The 13,891-nt window shown below is 37.9% G+C and overlaps 1 long non-coding RNA gene across 1 annotated transcript; it reads right to left on the reverse strand.

The window, feature by feature from the left end:
- Nucleotides 1-10,191: 10,191 nt before the first annotated feature.
- LOC122804625 lies at nt 10,192-12,664 on the reverse strand. The gene is made up of 2 exons (XR_006365233.1): nt 10,383-12,664; nt 10,192-10,276 (listed from the first exon to the last, which is right to left on the reverse strand). It is a non-coding gene; the product is annotated as an uncharacterized LOC122804625 (long non-coding RNA).
- Between the last annotated feature and the right edge of the window lie 1,227 nt (nt 12,665-13,891).

Here is a 13,891-nt window from a genome sequence, read left to right on the forward strand (position 1 = left end):
CTTTATTACCTGGCCCCCTCAAAGTTATTACAGCAATACCACAATGATGTGGTATGTCAGCAAGCAAGGATGTACACGGTCCTACTTTTTTGCAAACTAGCTCTTCAGGTCTGGCATCTAGCTGTCTCAAGTGACCTTTCAGGCTGTCTACATTCCCCCAGAGCAAACTATTGTGGCAGAGTCTTTGAGCATGTCCAACACACAGGTTCATGAAAGGATGCTTCACAGAAATGTGTTTCTGGATATTGTGCATTGGTGGGGTATTCCTTAGCTGGATCTTTTTACCTCCCCTCTGAACAGACAGCTTCCTCTCTTCTGTTCCATAGTCCCAAGTTCTCTGGCTTGGAAGGTGGGATGTCCTATCTTTTCTTTGGAAGGGAGGGGATGTTTGTGTATGCCTTCCCTCCACTTTTTCTGTTTTCAAGGTTCCTACACAGGATCAGGCAAGACTCCCCCAAAATCTTGCTGGTGACTCCCTTTTGGCCCAGACAGCACTGATTCCCCCTTCTTTTTCACTTGGCCAGGGGCAATCACCACAAGTTACTTCATCAAGTAGACCTTCTCACGTAAGACAGGGGGTCTCTTATCCATCCTCACTTGTACACTTTTCAGCTGACAGTGTGGGTGATAGGGTTTTGATGCCATTTAGGCACCTCTTTTCTGAGGATGTGCTTCAGGTCCTGCAAGAGGCCATGAAACCCACTACCAAGAAATCATATTTGTCCAGATAGAAGAGATTTTCTATGCGGTGCCTCTTTTGTAACCAGGATCCCTTTTCAGTGCAGATTCCTATGGTTCTCTCTTTATTTGAGTGATCTCCTCCTTGCTAGGTTCACATATTATTCAGTTAAAGCTCGCCTGTCAGCAATTTCTGCTTGTCTTCCCTTAACTTCTCCTCTGGTATCTAGGTTTGAGGTTAAACAATTACTTAAAGCTGGTTTCATATCAAGCCTCCCATGAAGCCTATTCTGCCTTTTTGGGCCCTCAGTTTTGTTCTTGAAAATTTGACTCAGGCTCCCTTTTGAGCCTGCTATTTCGTCTTCCTTGCAGTGTTGTACTTGGACGACTGTTCTTCTTTAGGCCCTTACATCAGCTAAGACAGTATCTGTGCTTCAGGCTCTCATGGCTGTTTCTCCCGTCTTAGTTTTTCACAAGGCAGGGTGTCTCCTTGTCCTTGTACTACTACTCCTTTTATGCCCGTGGTCATCAATAAGTTGTGTCTTAATCAGTCTATTAATTTGCCTTCCTTTTTTTCCTTCTTCACATTCTGTCAGTGAGAAGGTATTCACACCTTGGATTTGCATAGACAGCTCAGATATTATTTTGATAAGACTAAGGCTATTCACAAATCCAAGCAACTTTTTGTTTCCATTCATCCCAGGTCTTTGGGTTTGGCAGTTTCTGAACAAACGTTTTCTTCCTGGATTTATAAAGCCATTTTCTTTTGTTATTTTTTTCATGGTAAATGTATTTAATCTTCTGTAAATGCTCATTGCACCAGATCTGTTGTTTTTTCTGGTGCCTTTTTCAAAAGACTAGATACCAAATATATCCTTGAGGCTGCTACATGGACTTCTGTCCATACCTTTACATTACAAGTTGAATGTTATTTCCAGAGCAATAGCTGGCTTTGCTGGGGCTATCCTGCATGGATTTATAGATGACTCTTCAGTGACTTCCCCCTCCCTTGCACCTTTGTACTTTCCCTTACGTAAGGAATACTGCAATGGTGATATGGAAAGACATGGCACAGTTGTGTAATCGTACCATAACAGTAGATGTCCTTTTCTTCACTGTTGCTATATTCACTCCCTTCCTCCTACCCCCTCTGCTATGCCCTATTCTTCTTTCCCTTTTGGCCAGAGATTCTTCTCTTTTTTTTTTTCTCCTTCTGGATGTACATGTTCCTTCCTGGGCTTGTAATTTCTGAGGTGTGTGCACATGTATGTCACCTTTATTCCTTATGCCTTGTGCAGGAAGCTTACGTGTAATGTATGATGCCTGTAAACATTAACGGCTTTGGTATACTGACTGGAAGTTGGGCTTTCCTTGACAGAAGATCCCTTATGTAAGGAATACGGCAACAGTGAACAAAAGGACAGCTACTGTTATGGTAAGATTTTACACAAATGTACTTTTCATGTCCTAATGTGTTTTGGGATTACCACCTGTCCCTCTTTATCTAGGATACTCCTTATTTGGGAAGTTGTGTCCTGTGATAAAAAATCTGAAAAATGGCAAATGTCCTGAGATTTTAAGACAAAAATGTTTCCTAAGTTGCCTTTAAAAGTTTTATAAAACAATTGTTTTTTTTTTTTTTTTATCTGAAACACCAAAATATCGTATGAAACCGAATAAGCAGCTCAAATGCTACAACAATAAGCTTTTAATATGGCAAAAAGGTGAACATCAGTCCTTTGCCCTGGCTTTGGGTCTAGATTGTCCTGCAAAATCTCATGTTTCTACAACAAATGTCCCATTTTGGGCACATGAAATGGTGGCATCCCTAGTGTGGTTTTAAAATCTGTTGAAGTTTATTTCCATAATGATTCTTACCTCCAAACTGGAAAACTGCATCCCTTAAGTTAGAAAACTCATTAGTTTTTTTTGGCAACATAGAAGGTGGAATTTGGTATAAATGCACAAAATAAAAACACTATTTTTAAATGGAGAAAGCCCCCTGGATCCCACATCTTTAAGAATGCCAACTCCAACATTATGTAGTCTGAGAGAGAAGGTGAATCACAGTCCCATCTCACTGAAGTACTTTCTTTATAACTAAACATGGAAACTAAATTAAAAAAAAAAGTCCTACTTGGTTTAACTGTAGTGTAATATTTACCATGGATCTCGTTAGATTATTACTGCTAGCATGCTGTGTTGTGGTTTATCTCGTGTGTAATTTAATTGTTGCAGACTTTGCCATGGTATTGCAGCCTGGATGCAGCAAGCAAGTCCAAAATTATCTCTTACATTTTTTTACTGGGGCTTTTTTAACATGTTTGGCTGTTTTCCTTACTGACCCTAATCACATTGTAGCTTACAGTGACTTTCCTTCAGACCATGCTATCCTATCTGTAGGTCTTTTATTAATGCCCCCCTTTGCTCCATCCATGCAGTTGCTGGTGAAGTGTTTCAAAATTTAGAAAATAAACAAATTCATTTGGCAGTGAACTGAATATGACAATAGCTGGCTAGTTGTTTTTGTCTGTTGACTAAACCAGGTTGCAGTATATAGGGATTGTGGCAATGCTGTTGCATATAAAGCTTGGCCGAGCAGTGAAATGCCTGTTCATGACAGTTAGAGAACATTAAAAAATCAATATCTTAAAGAGTTTGTCAATTTTTTTCATATGTGCTTGCTTCCATGTGTTTTTAGCTTTATTGACATTAATTGCATATTCAAGTGTACTCCGTGGATATTGTTATAGTTATCAGGTGGTAATTTCAAGTGTTGAAATCTACTGTGAAACATGAATGTGTTTTTATGTACTGAATCTACAGGACTGTTCAGTCCACAGATACTAGTACACTGTTGTCTGACACTGTTGTTGGTCTAAGCAGATTTGTGTCTGCAGCTGTTTGACATGCTGGGGGATCAGTGGAGCATATATTTAATCATTCTACTGGGCTAAGGACCTCTAATCCTAATCATAACTGGAATTTCAGTTAACTGAGTCACACACACACACACACACACACACACATATATATATATATATATATATATATATATATATATATATATATATATTTTTTTTTTTTATTTTATTTTTTTTACATTTGTTGGATGATGCATGTCATTTTACCTGTTATTAACCATCTGACCAGTAGGTCAGTATTCAGAAAAGACAGTGCGACGGGATTAATGTTATTGCATTCTACTGTATGACTTGTGAATTTTATAAACACTGGATTGTAAGTATTAATGTGAGAGAGGCAGTATAAAGAGAGAGAAGTACTATTATTTGATGTAAATATATTGTAATACAGATAATGCCAATGCTGTAATGTTTTTTTTTCTTAAAATTGTTCTTTTATTTCCCTGATTTTGTGCATGACTGTGACTGGAGCAAGGGTAGTATTTATATCTATGTAAACAGGGAATTGTTAATCCTTCTGTAGCTTGGCTTTGTATATAAGAGGAAAGGGTATTATTATATAGGGTTTTAAAGCCAGCCCTTGCTGACATTGTATTTTGTTTTACTCCTTTTTTAGCATGCTATGGCTCTGTTTGGACAGACAGAGTGGTTTGCTCATCTTTCCTTTGATGTTCATGGAGATTGCACAGTAGAGTTGTCATCTTTGTAGAAATGACAAGCAATGTGGCATAACCCCAGTAACAGTTTTGCAAGTAATAGATGTATTGTCACTCTATTGAAGTCTTTGTTTTGTCAGAAAATTAGTTTATAGAGTAAGACCAGAAAGTATGAAATGCAGACTGTAATAAGACACAAGCAGGTCACACCTGTGTGATGAGTACTGATGTTATCAAGTCTGGCTTTCTAGCCTTTGTACTGGATTGTAGTGTGCCCTTGACCAAGTTTAATGATATCAATACAGTTCCTTCCTTCAATCAGTTTTGCTTGTAGTTTCAGATTCTAGGCTTTTATTTCTCAATTAATTTTCACCTTGATCAGAATCTGATTAATATATATGAATTTTGTCAGAATGGTTTAAAAATCCTACACACTGTCTTCTTCACTAGAATTTGTTGAGTACAACTCAAATTTGCAACCCACCATTTATCAGACAATAGCCACACAGAAATTACAGCATGCTGTTGCAAAGCATCATTTGTTCTAGAGATAAATCTGAATGTTTTTTTTTTTTAATCAGTTGTATTGAGCCTTGCAGTTAAAGCAACCCAGGAGTGCTATTGATGGGTGACTTTAACTCCATTAGATGAAAAACCACACATACGTAATAATGTAATTAATGACTGTATATATGCATGTGGCTAGCCTGTAGTAACATCATTCTTTTTCAGTCGTGCTATTCTGGCATTCTGAGAAGTACCTCTTGTCAGGAGTTTTGAATAATAGTAGCCCTTTCAACTGAAATCTGGTCCTTTTTCAGTTATCTGGACCTAAGAGTTTTACCTCAAAAGATGCTAATCTTATAAAGCTTTCTGTATATTGCTAAGTGGTAGTATTGTCTAGTGGCCATGACTTCTCAACATTTTTTTATTAATGATGAATTGATTCCTTTTGCCTTTTAAGGCTAGTTTTCTGTCATTGTGTATGGGTTTGCCACTTGAGGCCTTTCCCACCAGCAGCGTTCATTAAAATCTTTCACATAGACCAAGTGACCTCTTTGGAGCTCTTATCCTAACTGTATTTTACAGACGTTTCTGCTCCTTCCCTACATAAACTTCAATGACCAGATATCTGAGCATGTCTGAAAGCCTGCTACACTGAAAGTGCTGTAAGCAACAGCAGCCCGTCAGAAGTCTAATGCCTTTTAGTGCTGCTCACTATATACATTTCTCTGACTTTTACTTATTCACTTTTCTTAAGAACTGTAGTTAATAGTATGCAGTAAAGGACAGCTAACTGATCAGTTAAAGGCTGACTGATTTAAGCATGTTTTTGCTCAGGACTACTTGTAAAATAATTATTTTGTAACTTTCTAGAGTTTTGCAAGATTGCAGTTAGTTATAATGGAAAAGGAGGGAGATGGCAAATTCCAAATACATTGGGAGTTTGCTGTTTGAAGACCATCACGTAATACTATTAATGTCATGTCGGGGGTCAGTCCTTAATGGATCTGTAATTCAGATAGCCTTCCCCTCCTTTCTCAGTTTGGCTGCAGTTTTCCGAATCTGTGAAGCACATGGGAGCATGATTTCCCCTTTGGTGCATTTAGTGATATAGCAATCTGAATTAGTAAGGTGTGCTCCCCCGGGAGGGAACTGGCAAGGCATGAATTGTCATAAGACTCAGTGGCCTTGGAATATCTATGAATCTATTTGTGCCTGCCACTTCATTTCTGCTCCTGACACAGTTCAGATCTCAGTCCTGTCAACTGCCGTGGTTGTTAAACCATGGAAGTGCATATGTGTCATCCGCTCTTGAGCCAGGGCAGCAGTGGCATTGTTTTTATCACTGATGGAAGAACACAGTAAAAATAAATGCCAGCATTTCATCTTAGCTACTTGAAGACTCAAGAGGGAGTAGCTTTCAGCTTTCATAACATTGTAGGAGGTAAGAGTGCCCGACAAGAAGTTCCATGGGAGAGTCTCTCTCACACACCCTGGTTACATCCTTCTGTAAGTAAGCCTGTCTCAAGACAATGTGATGTTCCCTTATGTTGCAGCCTCACTCGCCGCTGCTGTGAGCTTGAGTTTGTGTTTCTGTCCCTCATTAGTGGATGATGAGGATTATATAAGTGAAACACAAAGAAGGGCCAGCACTCAGTAGTCAGCAGTATATCTTCTCCTTTATTAAAGTTGTTCAGCAGAATAAATCAGTTCTCATCCAAAAGATGAAAAAAAAGCAGATCGATTTTGGGACAAAGTGCGTTCATCAGTGTAATGCAGAACAACAACAAAAGATAATTTTAAATAATAAAGTCCCCCTTTCCCATTGGTTAATCAAAAATGTTCATTCAGGTCAGGTGAGAATAATCCTCCCAATCTGATGATCCAGTGTAATTCTGTCAATAACTGTAAAGCTAAATTTAGCTATCAAATGCTTTTTAGTGTGTTTGCATAATGCATTAGCTATATGGCCACATTTAGTATCAGTCATGTGTTCAGACATACGTGCTTTCAATGGACGAGATGTCTAGGCTATGTACAATATAGAACAAGTGCATGTTTCCAAATAAACACCCAATGTTTATGTCTTTGATAACTGTAATTCTGATTGGGCGATTTATTTGGCAACATGTACTTCTTCCACATTTTATATAGACTAGACATCTCGTCCATTGAAAGCACGTATGTCTGAACACGAGTGATATTAAATGTGGCTGTATCGCTAATGCATTATTCAAACACACTAAAAACATTCAACAGCTAAATTTAGCTTTATAGTTATTGACAGAATTACATTCAGTAGAAATAAATTAGGGTGGCATAATATTTTAAACAAAAAAGAGAAGTTTTGAATCATCAAATTGGGAGGTTTATTCTCACCTGGCCTGAATGAGCATTTATTTATTTTATTTTACATTTGTTAACTGGGTAGAGTCTGGCTGGAAAAGTACCCCATTTTCAACGAAGACCATGGGAGAAAAGCTCCATAACAGTAGTACAAAAAAGGTTACAAACATTTTTTTTTTAAAAGATTTACAAACAATATACAAAAAGTTTGACAGTTGCCAACAATCACAATTTACAAAAAGGGAATGTAAAACAGAAAACATTACATTTCCTAAGCCTTACTACAGACAGTAATATGAAACTCATTAGATATATAAAAACATTGTGGTATTTTCATTTGGTAGAAGTAAGACAAGGAAAAGATAGCAGAAGAGAAAACATCTGATTCATGGCATGAGAAACTAGCCAGGAGTATTACAGGAGCATAGCCAGTGTAGTTTTTGAAAAGCAAGGCATTGATGGATCCTGTCGGGTATATTAGCAGGAAATGTTGCTATTTTGTTATAGCAGGAATCACGTGGATGTAAATCAGACATGCGCAGGTCAGTAAAAAGTTGCGAACAGTAGAGGAGAGTAGATAGGAGGTGGGATCTGGCTGTGGCTAGTCTGGCATTTTGTGTAAGGTAAGGTTTGGCCCTATATAGTGCAATAATTTTGATGTGAACTTTCTTAACTGTGAGTGATATGTGTTTATTGAATGTTAGGTTATTGTCTGTTGTGACACCAAATAGTTTTGTTTGGTTAACTGCTTCTATTATAGTGCCATTAGTGGAGTACATGGAGAGAGGAGGTGGTTTTGCTTTGGATTTCCTGTTGGAGAAAATCATTAATTTTGTTTTTGTTTGGAGAGGGGGGCTTTATTATTTAAATTGATCTTTTGTTGTTCTATATTACACTGATGAAGGCACTTTGTGCAGAAACCGGTCTGTTTCATTTTTTTCATCCTTTGGATAAAAATGTATTTATTCTGCTGAACAACTTTAATAAAGGAGACGATATACTACTGACTGTTGAGTGCTGGCCCTTCTTTTTGTTTTGCTATTGTTTGTTTTTGGCTGTGCACTCTACCGTACTTGCATGGAGTTTATTTTGTTTTGGATTAGATAAGTGATCCCCACCACCTTAGTTTGTGTTTCTTATATTGTAAGTGCTGCCTTTCTCCCATTAGTCAGACCACACGCGCAACAACTTTGCTTTCACTGAACTGTCTCTCAGCTTTCATAGCTAGTCATTGGTTATTGTTCTTGGGGCTACAACCTCTTTTCTGTCATCCTCCTTTGTCTCTAACAAGGCTTTATGACAAAGAATGACAAGAGTTCAGCTGGGCCTTCTACAGAAGGACTTACTGGACAGACCCTTAACTTTAGGCAGTTATTAGGCATCAGGTGGGACCTGGCTGTGTGGATGACCATTCTTAGGAGGAACATGACTGAATGCCAGCAGCAAGACTAGTTCAGGACTCTTCTGTACCTGTGCAAACTCCAGTAGGTGTGTTTATAAGTGGTGGTGCCCCCTTGCTGACTCCCAGCTGTCATCTGTCTCAAATTTGACTCTGAAGACACTGACAAGGCATATGAGTCCTTTCAAGCTGAGAATAAGTTGGGTAGTGGTTTTCTCTCTCTGTATCAAGAAGGGAACATAGAGGCCCTAAAAGCTTTTGTCATTAACACAGAAGAGCAGCAAGACCTGTCTCTTGTATAACTTCCCCCAGATGATCCTTCTTTCAAACTCTTCAGGCTCATAAATGCCATCATGGGCTGGAATGTTTTGTCTATTCCTTTCACCCCAGGTCTGTCTCGCGGTGTTTTGTACAAGAATGAGCAGAAGCTTTGGTCATCCCACTTATGAAACCTGTGCTCAATTATGCCATTTTTTGCAGCCTGGAAACATCTAAATATTATTACCTCAGCTCCAAGGAAGAGAGGTGTCCTTTACAAGCCCTATCTGAGTAAAGTGACATATTTTCTAGACGTTCCAGACCTAAGTCATGTATGATCTTTTTGGATCAGCATAGATTGCAGATACTACAGAATCTTGCTATCTTACCACATGTTAAGGTATCTAAAGCCTTGCACATGGTGGGGAAGAAGGTGTTTACCTCTGACATCCTGGTGCATGTACCTTCAACTCTCTGTCTGTCCAAATTCAAGTCCTGACTACTGAATCATAAGCTAGAAATGATTTCAGCCCTTCCTATTTCTGGAGTCAAGTAGTAGCTGATTAAGAATCTTTGCACTGTGCCCACCTGAGATTACCACTGTACTTTTGTCTGCACTTATGCCTTGGGTAGAGTACTTGGCTTAGTCATACATGGTACAGCTTAATTTCCTTCATCAAGGAGAAGATCAAGAAGACAGTCATGGATTTCCCCTTCTAGGTAAACATTCGTTTTGGTCAGATTTCCCAGAATGAAAGACTTCCTAAAGATTTAACATGGCCTCACTGAAACTGAGGGCATCTGTGACCCTGCCTTAGCTCCTGTTTCTTTTTTTTTTTTGTCCAGTACACCTGTAAGGAAAAATGATGGCCCTCAATTATCAGGCCATATTTCTCCTTCTCAGCTGTGTAAGACAAGTCTTCCATGAAGGTGACCTCAGTAGCCCAGTAACTGTAGTCCTGAATCAGTCCAGAATTGCCAGTGGGATAACATTTTTCCGATTTTGACCCAGTCTGGAGAACCATCACAAAGGACCAGTGGAATATGGGTAAGGGTAGCCACATCTTAGTGCTCTTATTCCCTCCTGAAGAAAGTTCCTGTTCAGATATCTGTTCTGATGTCAAACCACCTCTGCAAAACTGGGACATACTCAGGCCATCCTCCTCAGAGAGGTAATGTCTCAGAACATGTGCGGTTTGCTATCGACATTTCCATGTTGACTATATTTTGTAGATGTTTTACATATTGATGCTTTTAAATGCTTCTGTATAAAACCTAGAAGATCAAAAGGAATGGGCCTGTTATTGTGTGGGATCATGGCACAGTGGGGATCAAGGTATTGCTCTTTTTCCCAAATGCAATGCAGTCTCAGAGTTGATATATAATTAGCAGGGTGTGTGGGAGGTACAGGTGTTTTTTTTTTTTAATCTGCTGGGTTTTCAACCTTCCCAGCTAGACTGTCCATTGTTTGCTCATCTGAGCTTCCAATAATTTAATAGTGATCCATCTCCCTCTCTCTCTCTCTCTATGTGTATATATATATATATATATATATATATATATATGTATATATATATATATATATATATATATATATATATATATAATCCTGCATACCATTGAAATCATTTATCGGAAATGTTTGTTGTAGGGATTTTTAGTACGATTTTGTTGTGGTTTGTTGTATTAATATTCACTTTTATCACTGTTGCGTAACTGTGGAGTTGTAAGTTCAAAGGTGTGCCTCCTTATATTGGGAATTTACAAGGTGAAACATCACATGTTAAAGCTTGTTTAGGTGTTTTTATTGTGTTGGTCTTGTCTGCATTTTAGTATTTAAGGTTACATTTGTCCTTGCTCTTTCTGTCCATGTTGACTTCAGAACAGAAAGTAGTTGCTGCTGATGATGCTGGAGTTGTTGACTGCTTGTGTTCAACCATACCCACTCAACGGAAGGAACCTATACTTGTTATTAATAGTTATTTAACTATGGAAAATAACTGAATTCCAAGAGCTATTGGAGTAGTAAACTGAAACTTACTGAGACGTATCCAGGAAGAACAGTGATAGCAGGGATTAAAGTCAGTCAATAATGCCAGACATTAGAGCTCCATGTGTGTTCTTATTTAGGAAATGCATGGTGATGGACTGCCTGTTGCAATCCAAAGAAGTTGGTATGTACTCTATCTTTCTCTCTCTCTCTCTTTCTTTCTTGCACATGCTCTGAATCTCTCTGTTTATCACATGCAGATACACACACACCCACACACTCACTTTTCCCTTTATTTACATTTTTTATTTTTGCATTCACCAAACACCAAAGCCGCGTTTAGCAAGTGTAAAACAAACTAGTATCTCTGCTTTTTTTTTCTGTCCATGTTTTACAAAACCTTAATATGCTGCTGTGAAGTCACAGATCTGTTTTTTTTTTTTTTTTTTTTTTTTTACTGGGCATTACCTGTACATTAACACTTTGTTGGAAAACATTCTTTCTACAATCAGTGTGAAGATGTATGCTTTGCCCATTTTCTAATCTCATTTAATTATAACCCAACAAATAACACATTTCCTGAAATGTGCAATGCCCTTTATAGTGGGCATGGAGTCATCCGGGATAACAGTATTAATTGAACAGATGATTACTCCATTACTTATTCATTATGTTTGTTGAATTGTGATGTTGTAATCCCTCTCATATCTCCATATATGACTTCTGCCATATTTCATTCATAGGGTGACATGTACATAAAGATTTCTTTTGTACTAGTTACATAAGTTAGTGTTTATATAGAAAAGAGAAACATTTTCATTTGTTTTAATACATTTTACTTAATTTTTGAAATGTCAAGAATTTTGACGTAGGTTAAATTCTTCTTCCTCTAGTTAAAGTGAAACTTTGGTATTTATATACTCACTTCATTGTGATGTGCATATAAACAGTGTGACCCTACAGTGTCATGTGAGTAGAATGTGCATCCCCCATGTTTTGGAAACTTGGCTTTCCAAAGAGTAAATAAAATAAGTTAAAGTACTGAATAAAAGTATTTTGTCATTAAACAGATGATCATATTGGTATTGAGAACAGCTTCCCTTTAAATGCGTAATCAGAGTGTTTGTACTTTTTTTGTATATTGCACGTGTATTTTACATATTATAACACACTCATGCTTAGTAACCCTAATACCTAAGGTATAAGTGAGAATTTAGAAATATCCAAAGTAATAGCCAGCAGTACCACTAAGCTGGGTAGGATCCATATCCTTCTGAGATATTCCTTATATAGCAGCACCTACAGTTAGCGTAGTGGTTGTGAGAGCTGAGTACCTTTGCTAAGAACATTTGTCAAATACTGTTCTCAAAAGCACCAACAAAATACTCCCAGCAGTGATAGACATGGATATGACACATATTTTACATTAGAAGTAAAAGATTATTTAAGCTTACTTCACATATGATAAAACTGGAACTGTAGAGATAATTTGTAAATTGGATGTTTTCTTTTTTTTCTGTCGGTAGCTGACAAATTTCGGTATATAGATGAGAAAATGGGCAGGTGTTTATCAGCAAAAATTCATTCTGGGCTTATGATAGTGAATATTTTTAACAAATATAAGTGGCAACTTTGCTGTGCAATCCATTCTTTCAGATTTAGTTTAAAGATGACAGTATTTGTCAAAATGGCATATTGAAGTATTTTAAGTAACAGAAGACAACAACGCCTTGGTTGACTACTGTGGTTTACTTATGACTGTGAATGTTTCCATTATATTTTACAATGTGCATTTATGCAACAAAGCAAGCACCTGTATTCCTTTACATTGCATAAACATAAACATTTTTTATGTCAAGACTACTTTGTTGACTATGAAGCAGAGGTGTAAACAATAAATACTGAGTAAAAATGACTGTTTGTGTTTTATTTTTTATGCACTTATAGCAACTGTTTCCTTTAACATTGTCCATTAACAGAATCTGGCTAATTTTGGCAAGGCTACTTTAAGACACACTTTAGAAAGGCATGGTGTTTTTTTTCAGTAACTCATCCAAATTATTAGTTGAATATTTCAGAGCTCTCAGAGGTTCTTGCTTGTACTTGATATTTTATGTTGGCAGGTCAACTTTGGATTTAGATTGCAAAATGGAATGATTGATTTCATTGTACTCTTGTAACTCTTCAAATCTAGCTAGGTATACTTTTCTTAGAAAGTAGCCATCTGTTTTTTTTATTAATAGGAAGGTGGAATGGCCATGATCGGTTTTCAGCTGTGACCAAAGCAAAGACAGAAAGATACAAAGTGACCTAGGTCTAAATCTTAACTCATTGAGGTATAGGTCTCCTTCTTCCCCAATTCATCTGAAGTAGCATGTTGTCTATCAGCTAACCAGATCCTCATGTCCTCAGGCAAAGTGCTAAGGGCGTGTTCCCTCACCAAAAGGTCTGCCAGCCCTTTAAAAGTGGTGACCTGACACCCACTCACCCACCTATGAAAATAAGTGCTCAGTTCGGCAGCATATTCAGACACACTTTAATCTGCCTTGCGTCTATGCTCACAAAACATTTTCCTGTAAGTTTCAGGTGTTAGCTTAAAAATTTTTAACAAACAATTCTTTACAGCCTTATAGTTAAAACAGTCAATGTCAGATAATTTGGAAAGTACATTTACAGCTGTACCATGAAGTAAGGGAGTCAGGAACCGTACCCACAGCCTTTGGTCAATATCATACTGTTCACCTACCCTCTCAAACATATGAATGAAACTATCAAAATTATCCCCCTCCATAAACTGCGGAAGAAATTTTCTGACCTTTTGTGCTTCTGGGGTCCGGTTACTCCCTTCCCCATTACCTCCATGACTCTGGCAAAGAGTCAGCATCTCCTTTTCATGATGCCTCTGCCTCTCCTCCTCCTCAGCTTCCAGGCATAGCAGTTTCTCATTCTCCTCAGCCTGTAGACATCTCAGACTCTCTGCTGCTTCTGTTTCCAAACGCCTGGCCTCCAACTCAAGTCTCTTTAGCTCCAGATGGATTTTTAAGTCCTCTACAGAAAGGTTGAGCTGTCCTTTCTCTGAGTGTTGTACATCTCCATGGCCAGATTGCTGTTTTCTGATGCAGCTGTGACCAAAGCT

The sequence above is a fragment of the Protopterus annectens genome, chromosome 1.part1 (genome assembly GCF_019279795.1).
Source record: "Protopterus annectens isolate FY-2018-M chromosome 1.part1, PAN1.0, whole genome shotgun sequence".
NCBI lineage: Eukaryota > Metazoa > Chordata > Ceratodontiformes > Protopteridae > Protopterus > Protopterus annectens.